General features: G+C 39.2%; 1 pseudogene; it reads left to right on the top strand.

The window, feature by feature from the left end:
- The first annotated feature begins 1,161 nt into the window (after window positions 1-1,161).
- Window positions 1,162-1,253, top strand: LOC128066304 (uncharacterized; annotated as a pseudogene).
- Window positions 1,254-24,131: the final 22,878 nt, after the last annotated feature.

The following is a 24,131-nucleotide window of genomic DNA, read 5'->3' on the forward strand; positions in this document are numbered from 1 at the left end:
CTCTGCTCTGATTTGTCCTCCCAGAGTTAGCAGCCTTTTGTAATTTGCACAAAGGTCCCACAAAAGTAATCTATATCTTTGAGCTGTCACCATTAGAATGAGAATTTGCCCTTGCCCGCAAAGGAAGTGAATTAAGATTCAAGGTCAAGAGTCAAGGTCAAGGCAATGAATAGAGGCATCGGTATACACTCACCACCTGGGAAAATATTTGTGCAAAATATGTTACTAGTAGTGGGTTCTAAATTACATGATAGACTTTTTAATAAATTTTATAGATTAGGGCCACTATGCGGGCTTGAAAATTTTCCAAAATGTCTGTTATTTTGGCTTTGACTCTTGTCTGGAGGAACTCATTATCAAACTTGTTTACCATGCAAGCTGTAATAATTGATATTAACAATAACATTCTGCTCATAGCTTTATGCTGTTGAGCTTAAGAGTTCTTCAAAGCTCTTCTGCTTAGTCCATGTCTTCCAAATATAGATTTGTTTCCAAGTTTAAAGCTAAATTGAAAATCAAACTAAGTGTGGGGGAAGAAATGTTTGAAACTGGTTCTTTTCAGGTTTTCTGGGCATTGGACATGCATCTCACATTTCCAAAGAGAAAAGGTGAAAGTGATGAAGGGACAGGACCTCCTGTTCTGGCTCACACAGGCCACAGTTTTCAAAATCATAAATAAGAAAGAAAAAAATATTTCTTTGACTTCTTCCAAAATATAGGAGTATCATCTTTGTCATGTTTATTTATACACTCTCCTCCTAGGAGAGCACAAGATTTCCTTCTAAACTGTGGGAGTTGGGACTATCCAAAGCTGCAATATAGGGTCAGGGAGCAGGATATTGAACAGCTTTCTGAGGATCTTTCTGTCTGAGATTCTTCTATATAGTTTACAAAAAGGAGTCTGAGAACATGTTTGTTCTTGGCTTGTGTGTGTGTGCTCAGCTGCTAAGTTGTGTCCAATTCTTTGTGATCCCTTGAAATGTAGGCTTCTAGGCTCCTCAGTCCATGAGATTTTCAAGGCAAGAATACTGGAGTGGGTTGTCATTTCCTCTTCCAGAGGATCTTCCCAACCGAAGGACTGAACCTGTGTCTCCCACAACTCCGGCATTGGCAGGTGGATTCTTCACCACTGAGCCACTGGCTTAGTTCATACAATCAAAAACTTAGTGAGTACTCACTTCAGCCATACAAAGAAGATTAGCATGGCCCCTGTGAAGGATGACACCCAGATTCATGAAGCATTCCATACTTTTTGGAGGTCCAGACATTATAAAACTCTTAGAGAAAAACATGGGCAGAACACTCTTTGACATAAATCACAGCAAGACATTTTTGACCCACCTCCTAGAGAAATGAAAATAAAAGCAAAAAATAAACAATTGAGGCCTAATTAAACTAAAAAGCTTTTGTATAGCAAAGGAAACCATCAACAAGATTAAAAGACAACCCTCAAAAAATGGGAGAAAATATTTGCAAATAAAGCAACTGATAAAGGATTAATCTTCAAAATATACAAACAAATCATGTAGCTCAATACCCATAAAACAAACAACTCAATAAAAAAATGAGTGAAAGACCTAAATGGACATTTCTCCAAAGAAGACATACAGATAGCCAACAAACACATGAAAATACACTCAATATCACTAATTATTAGAAAAATGCAAATCAAAACTAAAATGAGGCATCATTTCACACTGGTCAGAATGACCATCATCAAAAAACCCCACAAACAACAAATTCTGGAGAAAATGTGGAGAAAAGGGAACCCTCTTACAGTTTTGGGAATGTAAATTGATATAGTGACTATGGAAAACAGTATGGAGTTTCTTTAAAAAACTAAAAACAGAGCTACCATATGACCCAGCAATCCACTACTGAACATATACCCAGAGAAAGCCGTAATTCAAAAAGACACATACAGCCTAATGTTCATTGCAGTGCTATTTACAATAGTCAGGACATGGGAAAAACTTAAATATCCATCAACAGAGGAATGGATAAAGAAGATATGTTACATATATACAATGGAATATTACTCAGCCATAAAAGGAATGAAATTGTGCCATTTGCAGACATGGAAAGATTTGGAGACTGTCATACAGAGTGAAGTAAGTCAGAGTGAGAAAAACAAATATGTAAATTACTTGTATGTGGAATCTAGAAAAATGGTATAGATAATCTTATTTACAAAGCAGAAATAGAGACACAGATGTGAACAAATGTATGAATACTGAGGGGGAAAGGGAGCAGGAGGACGAATTAGATTGGGATTGACATACATACACTATTGATACTGTGCATAAACAGACAACTAACGAAAACAGTCTGTTTATCATAGGGAACTCCACTCAGTGCTCGCTGGTGACCTACATGGGAAGGACATGCAAAAAAGAGGGGATATATATATACACGTATGGCTGATTCACTTTGCTGTACAGTAGAAACTAACATAACATTGTAAAGCAACTATATTCCAATAAAATTTATAAAAAATAGTATGAGGAAATGTGTGCAGATAGGGGAAATGTTATAGATTCAGAAATTTAAGAATTTGTCAATATACTAAACATTTCTGAACTATATACCCAAAAAAACATTATTGAGGGAAAAGTCATTCTTGAATTGCTCATCTGTCAAGACTGTATTCAGAGAAGACGATGGCACCCCACTCCAGTACTCTTGCCTGGAAAATCCCATGGATGGAGAAGCCTGGTAGGCTGAAGTTCATGGGGTCACTAAGAGTCGGACACGACTGAGCAACTTCACTTTCACTTTTCACTTTCATGCACTGGAGAAGGAAATGGCAACCCACTCCAGTGTTCTTGCCTGGAGAATCCCAGGGATAGGGGAGCCTGTTGGGCTGCCGTCTATGGGGTTGCACAGAGTCGTACATGACTGAAGCGACTTAGCAGCAGCAGCAAGACTGTATTACATCTTATTGAAATGTGTGGTACAAGTCTTTTTCTCCAATTCTGAAATCCAAAAAACCTGAAAAAATAAAAAGATCTACATAACTTGTTTGGTGACAAAACCTCACTTGGCCTAAATTATTTGGAAGTAGAAGTTGACATAAATTATAAGAGTCTGTTTTTAGTGTTTATTCATTCTTCTCAGAGTGAGTATTACTATATTTAATTGCAGTAATATGGTAATTATAAGGTGATGTCCCAGACCTTTGATGGATTATATGTAGTAAGGAATATACAATGTATTTCCATGCAAAAATTCCACAGAATTGTATATTACAAAAATATCTAGCCTTACAATTTTCAGACTCTCAGAGTGTCAGCTGTCAGATAGCAGATTTGTATTGACAGAAGAATTACCTGTGGAATGCTGACTTCTATCTCACAGAAGAATGAAAATGTTTCTAATTTTGCTGTACATAACAGATGCTCAATGAACATTGTTGACTTAATGATTTATTACTGAGTAACATATCTAAAGGTGCTGAAGAAGAGGCAGAAATAGATAAATGGAAATGTGAGGAGATAAAGATATATCTTCAAGGTGAGAGAAGCACAATCAGTTTTCCAGGTGAGTAAAGTTTAGAGGAGGTAGAATTTCAAGAGATAAGTTTTCCAAATGCAAAGGTTTAAAAAAAATACCTTTTCTTTCATAGAAAGTTAAAACTGATTATTTTTATTCTGTGTTTAGTATTGAAGGGATTCCTGTAATTCCTTTTTCTTTATTTCTTTTTGATTGCATGGATGAAGGATCTTATTTCCTGACTAGGTCTGAACCCATGCCCACTGCCGTGGGAGCGTAGAATCCCAACGGCTGGACCACCAGGGAATTCCCTTCCTGTAACTTCTTAAATACTTTGTTTTCTTTAGGGAATAAAGAATAGGGATAACTATTAAAATTGGCTTATAAATCATATCTCAATTATTCATTTATTGAGCATGAGCAGACCAAGTGCCATGTATTCATGATTTAATTTAAGCCTCACAAAAGCTGTATGAGATAGAAGTATTATGGTTTTCAATTTTTCACATAAGGGCATTTCTAGATAAATCAAATAACTTATCTGAAGTCACATAACAGTAAGCATTACAGCCAGAGTGTTCAACTCAAGCAGAGCCCCAATCCTTTGTTCTTAAACTACTACGCTGTACTTTATTCTATAATAACCTGAAATTCATGGATAAAAATAAAAATGTGGGAAGCCCTTTAAATAATCTCACAGTATTGTATAATATGTGCTGAGCTATGTTCTCTTATAAGGGCATAGTTGGGAGTTATCAGAAAGGCCCCCTTGGACATAAGCCATATTGTTAAGCTATATACAGTATTCAGCTGTAATGAAAACCAGGAAGTACAATAACAGTGCTTAAATAAACAAGCTCACATAATATGCTCAGGCTTCCCAGGTGGCTCAGTGGTAAAGATTCTGCCTGCCAGTGCAGGAGACATAGGAGATGTGGGTTTGATCCCTAGATCGGGAAGATCCCCTCGCAACCCACTCCAGTATTCTTGCCTGGAAAACTCCATGGGAGAGGAGCCTGGTGGGCTACAGTCCATGGGGTCGCAAAGAGGTGGACATGACTGAGCACACACACATACACACACACACACACACACACACATAATATTATGCTCACATAAGAAGTCTGGAGGTAGGTTGTTCTCAGCATGGATATTGTGGATTAAAGATGTCAGATTTAAGAGCCTTAGGATTTTTTTGGCTTTTCTCCTAATGTTCCCAAGTTGTTTGCTGTAGTTTCAGCTTTTGTATCACCATTCAAGGCAGGAAGAAGGAGAGGGGAAGATGGATTGGCTATGACTACCCTTTTATTCAAGGAAATAAAAAACTTTCCCAGAAGCGTCCCAGCAGTTGTCCAGTTATATGGTTCTAGGTCACCCCCGGTGTCTGGGAGGGTGGGAGAACGAAGAACCATGTCTTAGCTGGGTCAGTCCAATCATGGGTAATTATCTAGGACAGGGGTCTGCCAACGTTTTCTTTAAAGGGCCATATAGTAGGTAATTTAAGTTCTGCAATCCAGATGTTCTCTGTAGCTGCTGCTCAGTTGTGTGGCTGCCATAGTATAAAAGTGGTCCATAGACAATGTGTAAATGAATGGGTTTGTTTGTGTTCCAATAAAACTTTATTTATAAAACTGGCAGCAGAACTGATTTGATGGGAGGCTATAATTTACCAGCCCCTAACATGCAACTTGGCACATTGCTGACAAGTCAAATTGAGATTCACTCATGAGCAAGAAAGAAGGGAGGGGATCATGCGTAGAACTAACAGCGACTGTGATTGAGGATAGAAATATTCTTTTGACTTATTCTTTTCCCCCTCGCTTTCCAAGTTTGCAGCTGGAGATTTTATGCTCTTGTGCTATGAAGTTGTGAAGGTAATAGATGTAGCAACCTTCATCAAGAGACCTTGTGGGGAATTGGTTATGTAGACTTGAGGCCACCTCTTGGCCCACACAAACTGTCAGCTTGTGGTAGTGGATGCCACAGACTGTTGGGTACCAGAGTGTGGAAGACAGTGATTGCCGCCTGCCCATTTCCCACACTTCTTCCTTATTATTCAGCAAGGGGAAGTAGTGTGCTCAGGTAAAAAATTTTTTTCCAGCCTCCCATGCTGCAAGAAGGGGTCATGAGCATCATCCTGGCCAATGAGACATCCGTGGAAGTTTCTGGGCAAGAAAGATTTTTAAGGTGACAGCTTCCTTAGCATGAACTTTGGCTTTTCTCTTATTTCTCCGTGCCCTTTCTGCTTGGACAGCATTATCTTGCTACCACAGTGTAACAAGCATGAGGGTAAGGGCCACGCACTAAAACGACTGAATCAGAGAGTAGAAGCAGCCCAGGTACCTGATAACATTATGGAGCTACTATACCACGGGCAGTTGGACACAAGGAGAAAGAAAATCACTTAAACTGTTTAATCCATTGCTTACTTGGAGTTTCTGTGGCTTGAAGCCAGATGCACTCGTGACTGATGTACAGGATGTCTTGTGTTCAAAGGAGCAAAAGGAAATGGCTCTCTTTTTCATGTAGAGTCGGAGAACAGGACTCCTTATTTTCTGCTTCTGACTCTGTGGTGAGACATTCACTTTCTTCTTAGTCAGGTTAGTCTCGCCTAGTTTTTAATGCTTTCTGGCTGAGATTGGCTTAGAGTGTCCCATTACAGAGAACATGCTGTGAGGTGGTGCCTGGGATCCTGATTTTCCACTTTGGTTCCCACCACACCTTATTTGTTTATTAGGTCACAGATGTGTCTTCAAACTCATCCAAGCAGTGTAGAGTTACTGTGACTATGTTTCCTCAGCTCAACTGTTGAATATATTTTAACAAGTCAAGCAAATTGACATGTTTGCTAATTCATTCACTACAGAATTAGAAATATTTTGTAATATTTCAATTGATGTTCAGGCAGGTTACATATTTTCTCCATTTAGAAAAAATAAAGTAACTTTAATTCTACTATGATGAGATAACCACTGTTAACATTTAGTAGTGTTATCTCCTGGATATACATAAAGACATACATATATTATATACACATTCACCTATTTGAAATCCTGATGTATACTGAGTTTTGTATCTTGCTGTTTTTTCACATTATAAAGTTAACAATTCTCTGTTTTGCATAGCATATCAAATAGTCTTTAAAACATGATTTTTTAGTGGCAGTATAGTATTGCATCATATTACCAGTGTTTTTCCTTTTCTTTTTCATTATAGTTTATTATAAGACATTGAATATAGTTCCTTGTGCTATATAGTAGGACCTTGCTAGTTATCCATTCTATATATAATAGTTTGCATCTGTTAATCCTTTACTCCCAATTCAACCCTCCCTGACTCCTCGGTAACCACAGTCTGTGCCCTATGTCTGTGAGTCTATTTCTGTTTTGTTCATTTGTGTCCTATTTTGGGTTCCACATATATACAGTATCATACGGTATTTGTCTTTCTCTTTCTGACTTACTTTGCATTTGCATGGTATGATACTCTGTCCACATAACTGCAAATGGCATTTCATTCTTTTTTTACAGCTGAGTAATCAAACTAGGTTTTAAAGCTCACTATAGATAGATGTTTTAGTTGCTTTTAATATTTGGCCATTATAAAAAATATTAACAACCTTATATGAAACCTTTTCCTTTGTTATATAGGAATACTTTCTTAGAACAAATTACTAGAAATAAACCTGCTAGATCAAATGTTAACAGTTTATATTTACTGCCGAAGAGCCCTCCTACAGGATAGCTGTTGTTGTTCAGTCACTCAGTCGTGTTCAACTCTGCAGCCCCATGGGGAGAATGCCATGCTTCTCTGTCCTTCACTATCTCTTGGAGTTTGATAGTACTGACATTTAATCCCATTAGCATCATATATGTAGGTTTATGTGTTTATGCTATTTGCTACACTTTCACATACACCCAGTTAAAAAAAAGTTTGAAATCATTTCACAGGAAAAAAAAATAGTCTTTAGATCTTAACATCTTTTTAATGGATGAGATTGAGTGTCTACTTCACATGTTAATTTGGCTATGCTAAGAACTAAAAAGCTGAACATTCAGGAAACTAAGATCATGGCATCTGCTCCCATCACTTCATGGGAAATAGATGGGGAAAGAGTGGAAACAGTGTCAGACTTTATTTTTTGGGGCTCCAAAATCACTGTGGATGGTGATTGCAGCCACAAGATTAAAAGACGCTTACTCCTTGGAAGGAAAGTTATGACCAACCTAGACATTAAAAATCAGAGACATTACTTTGCCAACAAAGGTCCATCTAGTCAAGGCTATGGTTTTTCCATGTATGGATGTGACAGTTGGACAATAAAGAAAGCTGAGTGCTGAAGAATTGATGCTTTTGAACTGTGGTGTTGGAGAAGACTCTTGAGAGTCCCTTGGACTGCAAGGAGATCCAACCAGACCATCCTAAAGGAGATCAGTCCTAGGTGTTCATTGGAAGGACTGATGTTGAAGCTGAAACTCCAATACTTTGGCCACATGATGCGGACAGCTGACTCATTTGGAAAGACCCTGATGCTGGGAAAGATTGAGGGCAGGAAGAGAAGGGGATGAAAGAGGATGAGATAGTTGGATGGCATCACTGACACAAGGGACATGGGTTTGGGTGGACTCTGCGAGTTGGTGATGGACAGGTAGGCCTGGCGTGCTGTGGTTCATGGGGTCACAAAGAGGTGGACACAACTGAGCAACTGAACTGAACTATTTCTCTTTATTTCTGTATAACTTATTTGGTTGTGTATATTTTACTCATGGATATTTTAATTACCTATGTATTATTGATATAGATTCTTTCTCCTCTGTGTTTTTCATAAGATGGATAACTGTTATTTCCTGAATGTGATGTAATTGTGAGCTTTCCATAATACTCCTATAAAAATAGCCAATATTTTTATAGGAGTTAACCTGCATGGTTAAACCCCATGCAGGAAGCATCAACATTTAGCAATATTTTAGGTTGAACATGGAAGATGTTATACTCTTGACATTAACATTTTTCTAAAGAGCATATGTCTCCTTTGATATATTTTCTTCATAAATGACATGCATGTAGAGTGGTGGTGGGGAATCCATATTTTTTAAGTCATATAAGTACTGTGAACAGTAAACTGTAATGGAAAATCTCCATTCCTTGGTGTTGCTCCATCATCTGTCCTTGAATTGCAGCTTTGCAGTCTTTTAACAATGTGTCTTTAAGTCCTTAACTCTGAATGCCTATATTACCCTGAATGTACCATTTTTTGAAACTCAATATTTGTGTTTTTTTTCTTCAGCTACTTTGGAAGTGGTACCATTTATCTAGAAAGGGTGATAAACAATAGGCTTTGGACATTTATTTAAACCGGTTTGATGACTTTAATCCTTCTTGAAGCTAAAGCAAAGTCTTGCATGAGAATATAGTTTTCCATGTTTTTATTATAATCGCATATTCTAAATTAGGTAACTCTTAGAAAACTTGCTTTTCTTAAACCTACCACTTTATTCATCCCTTTGTTTTCATGAAAAATTCTATAATTCCTGGAGAGTTTATTTCTAATGGATACTTTCTAACAGAGTTTAAAAATGCTAAAAAGTCACATTCTCTGAAACTGCTTGCATCTGCTTCTCATTCTCCCCTGACCAGCTCTATGGACTAAGATTCCTCATTGTGAAACCAGAAACTGATGATGTCATGTCTGAGAATTTCATTGTACAGTATTTACAATGGGAAGAAAAGTACTTTTTTTTCTTGCTCCTTTCTGAATAAAACCCTGCTCTATCTCTCACACTTGTCTAAAATAAATGTGTTCTATGCCTGATTGTTATTCGAACAAGAACTCTATGGGATAACATGAGCCAATCTTTAATCTAGAAGAATAGGTCAGAGGCATCACACTTCGAAATGAAAATATGTGGCGGCTTCTCTCTTAAAGAAATATTCCTATTTTCAACGACAGAAAAAGGCCAACAATATGTAGAAATTATTTCTGGCTAGTTTACGTACAATAAACATAAGCTCAGTGAGAGGAAGTTTGGTTAGATTACAATGCATTTTCTTTGCTTGTGTGCTGGTTATTGCCGTCAACTTAAAGCCCTAATACTCGGTATCTCAGTAATTGGTTCTGAGACAGTCCCTCTTTAAGGTAGTCACTGTTGGCGCTCAGTCATAAAATCTGTAATAGCTAGGATTTATCAAGGTTGTGTCATGCCCTCACATGGCCTGCACTGGTCCATACAGAGTCTTCATGTAACTTAGAAACAATCCCTCCCCTCGGCTTCCCGTCCTCCTTTCCTCAGTCTGGTGGGCTCAGGGCTTAATAAGCAATGATCCCTTTGTACAGCTTAAAAAGGGTGCTGCCTACCTTTGGGCAGCCAAGACCTAGAAAACGGAGTGTGGGCTGGATTTTAGCCTCCACTTTCTGCCTCAGCAAGACTCTCGTTCATGATGCAGCCTACACATCAACACATAGTATAAAGCACTTTATGTGGATTAACTCACTTAATCATGAGAATGAGAGTTCTTTGCTTTGAGAACTATTATTGGAAACATCGTGAAATCACTCACCTGATCAGGAAGAGGTGGAGAGGGCAGGCAAAGGGCACTTCCCAACTTCCTGAGAGTGCCCTAACCCAGCTGAGAACTTAGCCTGCAGGAGATGAAAAGTGTCTTCCATCAGCTCAGAACGTATGGTATTTATTTGTATGAGACACTCCCCAGGACCCCTGGAACTGACTCCCAGTTCAGGCCCAGCATTTACAACCCTGAGAGGGAAGGAGGCGTGACAAACTGGGAAAGCAAGACTAATAAAGAGATGTGACAACACTCACTAAAAGTCTCAGAAAGAGGATGGTGAGATGTTGTTCACACGTTACTCAGGGTTGTGTCCCATGGAACCATCTTTCCCTTTAGATACACTGATGGACTCACACCTGATGAGATGAAGATCTGAGGAGTGCAAGTAAGTTAGATCCTTAAGTCATTCACGGACTCCAGAGTTTCCAAGGGTTATTTTGTATCATCAGGTAGCATGGTAAACAAGGGCAGAACAGGGAAGTCGTGCTGAGAACCATGTTGGAAATAGAACAATGTCAGGTGGGCAGTATCAGGACCACACCGTGCCACACAGGGGGAGTGATTAGGTTGGGGATGTGACTGTCCAAGCAAGGCAGCAATCATGAGGGGTGACAAGCGCCATCCAGGAGAACTCGTGATCCCACAGGAGAGATGCCTGCTTGGGAGTTCAGAGATAGACTTCAGACTCACATGCTCTCTTGGAATACCTCTTTTCCCTCTTGGAGAGTAGAAGTATGAACTGAGGTGACATAGACTCGGGTAGATCAGAAAGGTTTGTACAAACAAGAAGCAAGGGGACAAACATCTTCAGGGAGTGGATTAACTGCAGAAGCTGAGATAGTGCAATGTGTTCAGGAGCCAGACCAAGCTGCTGGGATGAAGAACTTGTCTTGTGGGACAGCGGAGGTCAAGATCGGAAGGTAGGTGGGAGACATTGAAATTGGTGTGAATTTTAGAAAGGGAATTTACATTTCTGGAACATGTTTTATTTGCTGGGCAAGTAAGCATACATGAGTTCATTCCATTCTCACCATAGACACTGTTTTGATTGTTTTTACTTATAAGTGCAATTCACATTTTGCTGATGAGAAAAATGAATCTGAGGGAGGTAAAGTAACTTATGAGTCTAGGGGTAACTCAGAGATTTTAACTCAAATTTAGCTGGTTCCAAAACCTAATCATGTTTTATTCTCCCATATTGTCAGACTTTAACAAGGGGTTTCTTGAGAAACATGATAAAATGACTGTCTGAGGACAATTAGGATAACTATGGTGAGCAAGATAGACTTGAGCAGAGAGGGGCGTGGAGTGTTTTAGGAAGTCATTCTAAATAGAGGCCAGACTAGGTTTGTGGTCAAGGAAAAGAGTAAATATGAGGACATTTCAAAAGAAGAATTAGTGGAATTTGGCATCTGGCTGAATAAAAGTTGAAGGAAAGGGAATAAGCAGGTAGAGCAGTGGAAGGGACACTGGATGGGGATTTGGGATGTTAGGTCTGGTTCTTGCGCATAGTGTGAACTTGCAGAAGACAAGGGTCTTTCAACTGCATGTCCTTATCTGAAAAGTAAATGAATTAGATTAGGTATCCTTGAAGATTTTACCCAGCTCTAGAATTCTATGCATCACTAATTCAAAGATGACTCAAAGGTTGCAAGCCTGGGTGGTTGGAAGAACATCCTTTCATTGATAGAAAGGACATCCTTTCTTTAGTGGAAATACACTAATAGGAAAGATGGTGGTTATGTTTTTGAATGGGAAAAGCATGTTTCCAGTCTTGTATATAACCATCATCCCAGATGCACCCTGCTATTCACCTGATTCCCTACCAGAAACATGCTTCCAACCCTCCCCATTTGCCAACCTTCCATTTTCCAGCCACAGCCCTACATTCCAATCCTGAGCTCCCCGTCACGTGCTGATACCACACTGAGTAATCCCTTTTAGTCTTGCAAAGTGTCTAGAGTTACACTGCCAATCATCCTACGCTTTCTTCCTAAGAGGAGAGAAAGGCAAGACTAAGGAAATCTTTCGTATACATTATTTACTGAAGAAACATTTCTGATTTAATATAAAAAACTATGTATCTCAAAGTCATCATTACAATAAGATCTAGAGTATGTGTAGACACTTTCTCAAAATATTTGTGATTCCCTTTAAACAAGACAAAACATATGAAAATCTAAATTGGCAAAATGGATGAATCAGGAAAACCATAACCTTCTTGGGAAATGTTGTTCAGTAGAGACTCTCCTATATAGTGAAATTCTCTAAAGCATTTAAAATGACTCTGATGTTAAAAATATTATTAGCATAAGAGTTTTTAGATGTTTACACCTGGGGTGACATGGGGTATACTTGCAAATGGAAAGGTGACCATTGTGATAGCATTAGTAATCAACCTGAGACAATGTTGGAGAAAGTAGGCTATGCCTAAGGATTGGAAAGGGCAACAGGAAATAAGGCAATAAACTCTTCCCTAGCCTTGCAGTTCAGATGAGATTTGAAAAATAAAAACAAAAAACAAAACAAAACCAGGGAGTGGTGGTCAGCAAAGTGAATTCTTAGACATTGCTTGACAAAGACATTTTTCCAATGATTCAGTTTATGTAGCAAACATAGGAGTACCTGTTTCCACCATATTCTCGCAAAGCTCAGCTGCAAAGCATGGTTGTCCTCTTCAGTTAGGTTGAGCAGGCCATTGGCTTTCCATAGATTCTTCATTAGGAAGTTCCTCTGAGGTTAAGAAATTTTGACTCCAAGAATATTGGTTAGATGAAAACACAAAATCTAGATAATGAAACAGATCTGGCATCAATTCCTGCTTCCCTTGCTTAGTACATATGGAGATTAAGCCATTCACATAATCATTTTTTGTCTCTCTTAGCTTCACAAATTTGCCTCTGATGAGACCTTCCTACAATGAAGTCCAGCAGAATTATTTGATTTTCAAATGGATTTTCAAAATCACTTACTTTTCATGGAATCACAGAGTTGGAGCTGAATATCTAAGAAACTCTTTTATGCTGTATAAGTGACGGATCCCAAAGAGGCAAAAGAATATACCCAAGTCATACCACTTTAATAGTAGAGCAGAAACCAGGTTTTCAAACTGTGTTCCAACGATGCATAAACACATGAGCTGGTGAAAGGCAAAGGAACTCTGGGGAGTGCTAGGTCCACTGTCGATGCTTAGGAAGTCTTAAGAAACCATAACAAAATAATACAAGAGTATATCAAAAGAGCAGACACAAAGTGAAGACTGAAACTTCTGAAATTGAGATTTAGGTTGCCATTGCCTAGGCTAAGCTCGAAGAGAAGGGTTAACAGGTGCAAGCCTCCACTCTAACCTCGCACAAAAATTCTGCTCTTGGGATCCATTCGGGTACTTTGCATGTGATGTGATGTGAAGTCGCTCAGTTGTGTCCGACTCTTTGTGACCCCATGGACTGTAGCCTACCAAGCTCCTCCATCCATAGGATTCTCTGGCAAGAATACTGGAGTGGGTTGCCATCTTTATTCAGGGATTAAAACAAAGATGTTTTTTATCTTGAATCTTTCTGTAGAAGGGGAAACTGCAAGATTCCAGGACAGTAGTATCATATAGTTTTTTTTTTTCCTGATATTTTCACACCCACAACTGCCAATCTCACCTCAGTCACTGAGTTATTTTATTGTTGCCTCCTGAACGTGTTTTTCTCGGCAGCAGAGACAGAAGAGAAAGGAGCGGGGAGAGAAATAGAGGAAGAAGGGGAAAAAGACGGAAGAGCTGGTTTTTTCCCGGCCTGTAGGCATTCTCTTATTTCCTCACTCAAGTCAGCGATTACCTGTACAGGCAGGCAACGATGAAGCTCCCTGGCAAGTGAGGGCTCCTATCCTTGCCAAAGTCAGTCCACGAGGATCCTAAGAGAGCTTCCCCTCTCTTGCTTCAAAGAAACCAGCCCCCGGAAATCTTGTCACTCCTAAAAGCTTTTAAAAGCTGTTTTTCCAAGCTTGTGTTTTGTATGGACTGGAGGAACTATCTCCATGACAGTTTCCCCCATTATAATTTGATCACAAGTTTTCACCTACGATTAGACTTGCCAAGCTAGACAGAAATGCCCATTTTTCCCCCTCTTCAATTGTGCCCTGGGTTTAACAGTCCTACCTGACATCTTCCAAATTCTGTGCTACTGAAACGGTTGGACGTCTGTTCATGAAACCATATGGAATTCACATCTTTAAAAGGCCGTTCCCTGAAGGAGATAATCATCTTTCCAGTAAAACATTGTGTCAAGCTACAAAGTGATGATTACCTTTGGGTGGGGCTTTGGTATTTCTAGTTGGCAGATAGTTTGTTCTCTCAGTCAAAATGACAGGACATGTGAAGCCTTATTTTCCCCAGCAAATGAATTATTCAAACCTGTTCAAGTAATTAAAAACGAAACAAAGGAAAGTAAAATGTGACATTTTCTACTGTGGTGAATCATACTGTATTTGCACTTTCTCATGCCAAACCCAGGCAGCCACATATTTGCAATCCCACAATAATTTGCACATACTTTCATGTGAATAGTGTTGTCTTTGAGACATCGTTAGATGAAAGACACACAAAAGAATATATGCCACAAAAACTCGCACACTGCCTAGTTTTATGGATTTGACATTTGTAACCCAGCCCTTAGGTTTTATGAGCAGCAGAGCCCTCTCTTTGTCAGATTCACATTATCTTAAATTTTTCAAGTTGAACATCAAGTTCAATTAGTGGTTTATATCAGACCAATAAAAAATTTTAAAGATGAACATGTGTTAAATAAGAAACATATTGATGCCATTAAAGCACAAGCGAATACAGACTTTTGTTGAGACGTGGAGCCTGGGGCAAGTAGAAAGTGAGAAATATTCCCCAGGCTTATGGACTTAAAAGCTTTCAGTTCGGTGTATTTTTCTTTTCATAAAACATGTTTTTTAAGCACTCTACATCCACATATTTATAAAGTAGAGTTATAGCCATACTACACATATCCTTTCCACTTGAGATCTGAGCACTAAGATATTTGAATCATTTCACAATGATTCATGTCCTGGCATGTCTTCTTACTGAGGTACAGTCTTACAGTGAGCTCTACTCACGACTTATAAAGCTTTGTGATTTCTAAATATTACATTTAGATACCAGTATAGACTGATCAGTGTCATTCTCCAGAGTCACAAGAATTTTGACGAGCTTTATTTCTTCTTAGTACCTGAAAGATACATGAGAAGAGTTTTTCTACCGGTTCTGAAGTCTTCAGGTGTCTGCCCGGGTCACTGACCCCACTGCCATCCCAGTGGCTGAAGGGGTGAGATAAACTCCCTCATTATGATTCCCTCCAGAGCAACCAAGTGTAGAGACACGCACGGAAGAATGTCCAACTTGGGGACTACCTGTCAAAGGCTTCCTCCAAGGACTCATTCGTAGAATAGTGGGGATGTTTTTACAGTTCTCATAGAATATATTTTCCTCTATATTGATGGCCAATGCTCATTGTACGAGACACACTTTTAGAGAGCCAAGGCAACCCTCCAGTACAAAGTATTTTTTTTGTATGTTTGCAGAGAAAAATAGTGTTGATACTATATACAACCTGGGCTCTGTTCTGGAGAGTTGTACAAAACCATAAAGAAATCCACTGAACCCGTTGTTTGGAGACCTAGGAGTCTTCCAAAGACATGCCACTCTCCCCAGTTATGCTATTTAGTGGACTTAAGTCTATGATGTTCTCTCATCCTGAACAAACAGATCTCAAAAGGAGCCTAATCGGGTTAGATGAGTAGTATTGGGAGTTGAAAGGAAAAGATTCTAGATTGTGGAAAGAAGATCTATAAAACTAATTTTTCTGTTATATGATGCATTTTCTTTTGGGGAAAATTAAGCTTTAGGAGTGGTTAGCAAGGCAATGGCACCCCACTCCAGTACTCTTGCCTGGAAAATCCCATGGATGGAGGAGTCTGGTGGGCTGCAGTCCATGGGGTCACTAAGAGTCGGACACGACTGAGTGACTTCACTGTCATCTTTCACTTTCACGCATTGGAGAAGGAAATGGCAACCCACTCCAGTGTTCTTGCCTGGAAAATCCCAGGGACAGGGGAGCCTGGTGGGCTGCCGTCTATGGGGTTGCACAGAGTCGGATACAACTGATGCGATTTAGCAGCAGTAGCAGCAGCAGCAGCAGCAAGGTTTGCATATATTTCTAATTGCCACTTAATTAATAACAAAGGAACATAAAATCACTAAGTTTCTTAAGCTTTTCTCTAAGACTTGAATACAGGGACTAGTAAAGCAATAGTATTTGGAAATAAAACTGAGACATGAGTTAGGGGGAGTCTGTTGATCTTGGATTGGATTCAGGTTAGCGGTCTAATAAGAGTTGGAATGTTTACTTCCAACTTATTATTCCTTTTCATTCAGGGCAACTCTGGGTCACTTTGACCCCTCTGGTTGTCTCAAAAGTAAAGAACCAAGAAGTGCTTTTAATTACTCAGCACATATAAAGAGTTTATTTTCTATGGCAACTCTGCTATAAAGTAAAAAAAAAACAGCTTAATAAAATAGATTTTACTGATTCTCTAACATGTAGTTGACAACAGAAGATGAGATTCTACCTTTTTACCCTGCAGTTTTCCCCCTTTTCCTACAGTTTCTACATCTCTATCAGTCGCTTCTGTTCTTTCCTTCCTCTTCACCTCCATGTTGAATTTGTATATCTGCCTATTCCCCCCCAGCAGTGTGATTCTGGGGGGTTTACTCTGCCAAACACACAATGGTGGTGGTTCTAGGACCATTACATGTGAGCCAAGAGGAAGCGACAGGGAAGGACTTTGCAAGGATGTCTTAGGTGTTAGTGCAGCCCGCACATTAGACATCACGTCTTATTCATTTCAGACAAAAATGATGGGAAAAAAGGAGGAATGCACCAAACCCAAATCACAGCCCATCTCCCGTCCTCTCCCTCATATATCTGTTCATACATTTGATATGTCATAAATTCAAAAACTTCGAACTTGCTGACACAGAGTTTATTGATGCCGTTTGAAACTTTGCAATAGTAATCATGTTGCATGGCAGGAAACACACAGATAAACAAGGCATTTTACCTGCCAAGAAGTTCCTAGGAACTTGAAAGAAACAGCCTTTGTATCTGTAGTATTAAGCCCTATATTCATGACTCTCAGAATTTTGGGGATCCAGTTCTTGTAAAGGAATCCTGGTTATGGGAAAGAAAGCCACTGCTTTTCTTTTCTATGTTTCTTCTAAGTCAGGGCTTCAGATGTACTGGGGAAAACTTTGCACCCATCTGTGACCTGCAGTCTGCTCTCAGTGACCGGGTGAATGGGTAAGGGGATCCTTGAGCCCATGCCACGAGAGGAGCCTGCAGTCAGAGTCAGAGAAGTTCAGGATGGCCCGAGAAAGGAAGTGGTTTCTGGTCCTTGGGATTCGAGTAATCATGAAAGGCTTATAGAAGCTCTAGAACCATGAGTGGGAGAAAGTCCATTCTCTTCCTCAGTGAGGGATATATAGGAGTCCTCTCTTCGACCCCTGGTCATCACCTTTGTGATAAATCTTGTCAGTCCTCCAAGGCTTTCCTAAGAATGCTGCCTGCTTGGGGACCTATGAGAGGCTAACAGCAGAGACCCACATCCAGGGTAAGCTACCCTACCATCCAGGGTAGCTGTGATGTGGCAGAGTCCTGAGGCCTGGGTGTCAATCCTGGCTCTCTCTCTAAAGCCCTCTGTCATCTGGATCCTACCACTTGGGACTGTTTCTGAGAAACAATCAACTTATGAGATTTAAGGTTTTTTTGGGATCCTGTCAAGACAACTTGTAATAGCACTTGGCAGATAAAACTTCTTCAATAAGTGATTTGTTAGAACTTAGGCATCACTGACTGGAACCTACACCCCACTTGCAACTAGAGGGAGGAAGCCACCTCTGAGTTTGCAGCAAGATTAGGCCATGCTCATCAATTTGATTCATGAACTGGTCACTGAGCAAGGACTAAGGCAGTGTACCAAAGGGTTAGAACAGTAGGGAGCCACCACCAAAATGATGGGCAGACTTTCCATAGTCTTACATCTTCTGAATCAAAGTTTCTTTTTCCTGTCCATGGATAACTAGGGCTGAATAGGCTTGGTGGTTTAGATGGTAAAGAATTTGCCTGCAACTCAGGAGATCCTAGTTTGATTCCTGGGTTGGGAAGATCCCCTGGAGAAGGCAATGGCTGTCCACTCAAGTATTCTTGCCTAGAGAATTCCACGGACAGAGGAGCTTGGTGGGCTATATAGTCCATGGGTTGAAAAGAGTTGGACATGACTGAATGACTAACACAGGACACAGATGATTCCATTCTGTGCTTCTTCCAAGGAGGTCTCATTCCTCCCTAAGGAGAATGTGAGAATTCTGACAGGTTTTTCTTATTCACAGTATCAGTTCAGTTCAGTTGCTCAGTTGTATCTGACTCTTTGTGACCCCATGGCTGCAGCACGCCAGGCCTTCCTGTCCATCACCAACTTCTGGAGTTTACTCAAACTCATGTCCATTGAGTCAGTGATGCCATCCAACCATCTCATCCTCTGTCGTCTCCTTCTTCTCCCACCTTCAATCTTTCCTAGCATCAGGGTCTTTTCAAATGAGGCAGTTCTTCTCATCAGGTGGTGAAAGTATTGGAATTTCAGCTTCAGCATCAGTCCTTCCAATGAATATTCAGCACTGATTTCCGTATAATGGCATGTGTTTTGAGGAAATTGTGGCATGGCCTTTGCCAGAAAAATTTACAAATTCACAAACCTTGTTGTTGAAACACTGGCATTTCAACAATCCGAATGGAGAAAGTAGGGACCCTGACCTTCATGACTGTTTGTTTTTCCAGAATCTGGTCTAAGTTTCTGTCAGAGAATCCATGCTTCTTTTCAGAACAAATAGTTCTGTTAGAAGATCAATTCCTGGCAGCAGCTAGAGCATGCAGACTCTCAGCACTCTGGAAATAGTTCTTTTAATCTAATGGTTGGCACAGGTAAGAGTTTCCTGAGGTTGCTGAAAACCCCTTGAATAATACTGTAGCAACTTGGGATTTCAACCGCTCTTGAGTGAAAATTTGTTCACACCTTGATTTTTATGACACCTGGTGCCCATTAGCCTACAATCAATGCTGACCAGAACTCTTAAAAATAAAGCTCAAAGACTCCTTTGGTCTTTCCATGAAAATACCAGTTAACAGATATTCATCTGCCTATTCTCAGACTTGTACAAACTGATGCTATACCTATAAGTGAATCAATCAAACAATAAATATTGGGTAGGAAACACTTTCTTAAAGGAGGAAAACAGAGCAATAAGCAGGGCCAAAGAGACTTTTGCCTTCTTGGAGCTTATAGTTTAGTAAGCAAGACCAACATTGAACAGGTAATAATCAATGTATTAATAATAAAAGATGTCAGTGTGGAAGGCAGCTGGGAATATGTGGCAGGATTTCACTGCTAGAGTATAGGAAAGTCTTCCCAGAGAAAATCTGAGATTTGAAAGTTAAGTGTTAGCCAGGCAGTGAGGAGTGGCTAACAAACAGTCCCCCACCCCCACCCTAGGAGCTTTAATACACTTAAAGCGTGAAAATTACATGATCAGATTTTTCTTTATAAAACTGTTACCTTTCTATGACATTGATATGAATGAGATAATGTAAGAGTGATTACAAGAAGAATAATTAGAAGGCTATTACTCTAGCCTACAGAAGAGAGGCATGTGGATATGAACATGGATGTACATATATGGAAGTGAAATGGATATGACTCAAGACTCAGTCAGATACAAGAAACTAATGATGCCATGTCAGTCCTGGGAGGCAGATCAGGGTTCAGCAGTCTGTGCATTACAAGATGAGGTAGCGAGTTCATGGTAATGTAGTTAATTTGATTCATATAGTGGATAATAAAGTTGCTTTATTAATAAATCAATCCTGAATATTTATTGGAAGGACTGATGCTGAAGCTGAAACTCCAATACTGTGGCTACCTGATGGGAAGAACTGACTCAGGTGGAAAAGACTTGGAAAATACCCTGGATGCTGGGAAAGATTGAAGGCAGGAGGAGAAGGGGATGACAGAGGATGAGATGGTTGCATGGCATCACTGACTCAATGGATATGAGTTTGAGTAAGCTCTGGGAGTTGGTGATGGACAGGGAAGCCCGGCATGCTACAGTCCACGGGGTCACAAACAGTTGGAAACAACTGAGTGACTGAATGGAATAAAGTTGCTTAAAATAAAATTTTAAAATTTCCTATAATTTGGGTCAAGAATGACTTGGTCTGGCTTGCTGCTTTAATATTATTATGTGAGTACAGAATCTGCTCCTTAACGATGTATGCATAGTTTTGATGAGTGAATAGAGTTAAACACTAAACATGCCAAACATCTGGTTCTAAAATTTCAGAGTGGGTCTAAAACAAGTGATTTCCACGTTGAAGGACTTCAGTCAAAAATTAACCTTACATCCATATTATAAGGATTTCTTTTTTCCTGAGCAACATGAGCAAAGGAATTATTTGTCTCTTTCCTGGATTTTTTTTTTTTTTTTTAAATTTCAATCTTTAGCAAATCCAGGGAGTAGTAGGTTATAGTGCTAAGTACCAGGAATCACACTTGGATTCAGATCCTGGTCATCATTTTACTGTGTCAACCTGGGCAAGTTAAGTTCTTGGCTTCATTTTCTTTTTATTAATCCAAGTCTATTATTATTTTGAAAGTGATCCTCTAAGTCACTGTTTTCCTCCGTTTCCTCTCCCAATTCACTTCTCTCTTTTTAGCATCACCTGTAGGTAGGCTCAAGTACTGAGTTTGGTGTTCTCTGGTTCTTCCCCCTGTTACCCAGAATGGGTGTTTTTTTGCTTCTGATCTCTGGTTAGGGTTGCTTGTTAGCAAAAGTTTGCTTCTAATAGATAGTATCTAGAGCAATAGGCAGAGAAGGCGATGGCACCCAACTCCCATACTCTCACCTGGAAAATCCCATGGGTGGAGGAGCCTGGTGGGCTGCAGTCCATGGGGTCGCGAAGAGTCAGACAGGACTGAGCGACTTCCCTTTCACTTTTCACTTTCATGCATTGGAGAAGGAAATGGCAACCCACTCCAGTGTTCTTGCCTGGAGAATCCCAGGGATGAGGGAGCCTGGTGGGCTGCCGTCTATGGGGTTGCACAGAGTTGGACACGACCGAAGTGACTTAGCAGCAGCAGCAGCAAAGCAATAGGACTGGCTGTCCTATGGAACATTGAAGATACTGCAGGACATATTTTATAATGCTAATGATTAAATCTCAGTTTTAGGCATAAGTTTGGGGGTAAGGATGGAGGAGTGTTGCATGATGTGGAGTTTGTGTGATCTCTTGTATTGCTGTGTGTTCCGCTACTATGCCTGCTACCTGACATGTCATAGTTCGAAGATAAAAGCTTGAAACTGCAAAGAGTTATCCCTCTTATTTTATAGCCACCTTTTCCCAGTTTCATAACAAGCCAGTACAAATGGGAGGGCTTTCTTTATCTGGTATTCTGAAAGATACTTTTGAGCAGGATTAAAGATAAATCTCTATTAAAGACATACACACACTTTATGTCTTAATTACTCCAGCTTTCTTTTCCCCCTTTAGCTGGCTAAATTAACACTAATCTCTTTTCAGCAAGTTGCATGAAGAAAAATTAGAAAACTTTTAAGCGTTTGATTTTTTTTGTCTCACAAAGGAAAGGTAATGGTAGCAAAGCTCCTCTTTTTACAGTAATCATACATTATGCTTCATTCATGCCTCTCAAGAAACTGATTTCAAGTTACATGAAATTTCATTCTTTATTTGGAAGAAAATTCTGGAAGACTTTAAGAATAAAATTTCATGCAACTTGAAATTGAAATCTTATTTTTCTTTATATATTTATTTTCTTTCTTTGGTGAGGATAATAAAGTTACAAAGAACAATAAAATTTCTGTATAGTCTACTCATCAGAATGACTCAAATCATCAACACCAGAAATGAAATGTTGTCTATTGAAACTTGATCTCTTCCTTACATACCCACTTCCTAGTTTTGGCTATTATAAACTCTGGAATGTTTGTCCCAATTCATTATTGTTACACTGTTATATGTTTCACATTATTCACCTTGTTTACAAAAGAAATACGTGTGTACATTCGCTTCATAGCTACATTTTTTTTTAAGGTAAATTACATGGTTTCTGTGCTCACCACTAGTTTTTCATCAACTATGTCCTGTCTGAATTCTTAATTTCATCCATTTTTAGGCTGAATTTTGGCAGTATTCTTCTGGAGTCTTTGCAAGTTTAAAAAGTCTTAATGTTGTTTACATATATGAATTGCCACTTTAATGGATATAAGACTTTCAGATCTTAATATTTTCTTCTTAAAGCTAAATATTCATCTATTGGTATTATTTGGGGAATCTGTTTTATTGTTTATATCTCATGTTCTATTTGAAATGTCTGATTTTTTCCCCCTTGCTCATACTTAGTTTTCCTTTTTTAGTATTTGGATGTTTGGGCAAATCTTTTTTCTCTAGTTGGATCAAGTCATTAATTTTTCTAGGCTGTGTTTAGATGTCAGTTGTTTATTATTAAATTTTTCTGATATAAAGAGTTCTTTCAACCCCAAATTTCTTTCTTCCTATTGGGAGATGGGATTCTGTTATAGTTGTGGATGTTATTTTCATGTTATTTATCCTAATTTTTATTTTTATTTTTAATATAAATTTATTTATTTTAATTGGAGGTTAATTACTTTACAATATTGTACTGGTTTTGCCACACATCAACGTGAATCCGCCACAGGTATACACGTGTTCCCCATCCTGAACCCGCCTCCTATCTCCCTCCCCGTATCATCCCTCTGGGTTGTCCCAGTGCACCAGCCCCAAGCATCCAGCATCATGCATCGAACCTGGAATGGCGATTCATTTCATATATGATATTATACATGTTTCAATGCCATTCTCCCAAATCATCACACCATATCCTAATTTTTAAAATGAAAAATAATTTTTATATTGTATTTTTCCTATGTTCTATATTTTTATCATCTTCTCTCTGTTTCTATATCTTTATCCTTTTTCCTCTGAAACCTAAGTGATTGTTTTTAAAACAATATTTATCAGAAATTCAATTTTCTACAACATAGATTGTATTTTTTAATTGATACTATTTTAATCTGCAATGACTTTACTCTTGGCCAGCTATCATTTTATCTCAAGCCCTTGTTTTATTATTTTCTTTACATTGTACCATATTTTCTTAATTTTTTGAAGGGGGTCAAAGCATTTTCTACCTAAAAATTTAATTCTTCTTCCTGAAGTAAATCTTCAGAAGTTTCTTCTCTATCTGGTCCTTTCATGCCATATTTATCTCCTTTCATGTTGGCAGAATCTCTTCAGAGACTTGATGGTGATATTTTTCATTTTTTTGGTTCTCCATTCTTGAATGAGGACAAACTTGTCTGGTCTGGGTAGGTGGGCCAAAATTATCTGCGCTAATTCTTTTGGAGTTTTCTTCCTTTTTTGGGGTGGAGGGGCTCTGATTAACATCTTTAAAAAAAAGCAGTCTGAATTTCTGAATGAAAATTAAGAAAAAAATTCTTCATATTACCTCTCCAAACTTGGTTGTCTATAGTAGCAGAGGAGCTGAGCAGGCATGGGTACAGAGTTAGTTGCAGGAGGGCAGTTTTTCTCTGCGTGGTTTTCTTTCCTCGTCGGTGCCGCTGTACCGTGGACCAGCCTCCTGGCTCTGTCTTTCTCTTGGCCTAACCTGTACTTCAGATACAAAGTGCGGCTATGTCCTTCTGGATCTCCTTCATGGAGCAGTAGGCTTCTAGTTGAGAAGCAGCATTCTGATTTATACTAGGGATGCCTCTGTTTTTGAAAGCGTTCCTCCCAAGTCCAGGAGGATTGGCACGCTGACAAGAAGTTCAGTCTTGGGAAAGCACTGGCCTTGCTATTCTCCAGCACGACTACTTTTGATTGCTCTTCACATGCAAGCAACCCTGGGTAAAATGGTCCCCATCTCTCCACAGT

Source organism: Budorcas taxicolor, chromosome 20 (assembly GCF_023091745.1).
Source record: "Budorcas taxicolor isolate Tak-1 chromosome 20, Takin1.1, whole genome shotgun sequence".
Lineage (NCBI taxonomy): Eukaryota > Metazoa > Chordata > Mammalia > Artiodactyla > Bovidae > Budorcas > Budorcas taxicolor.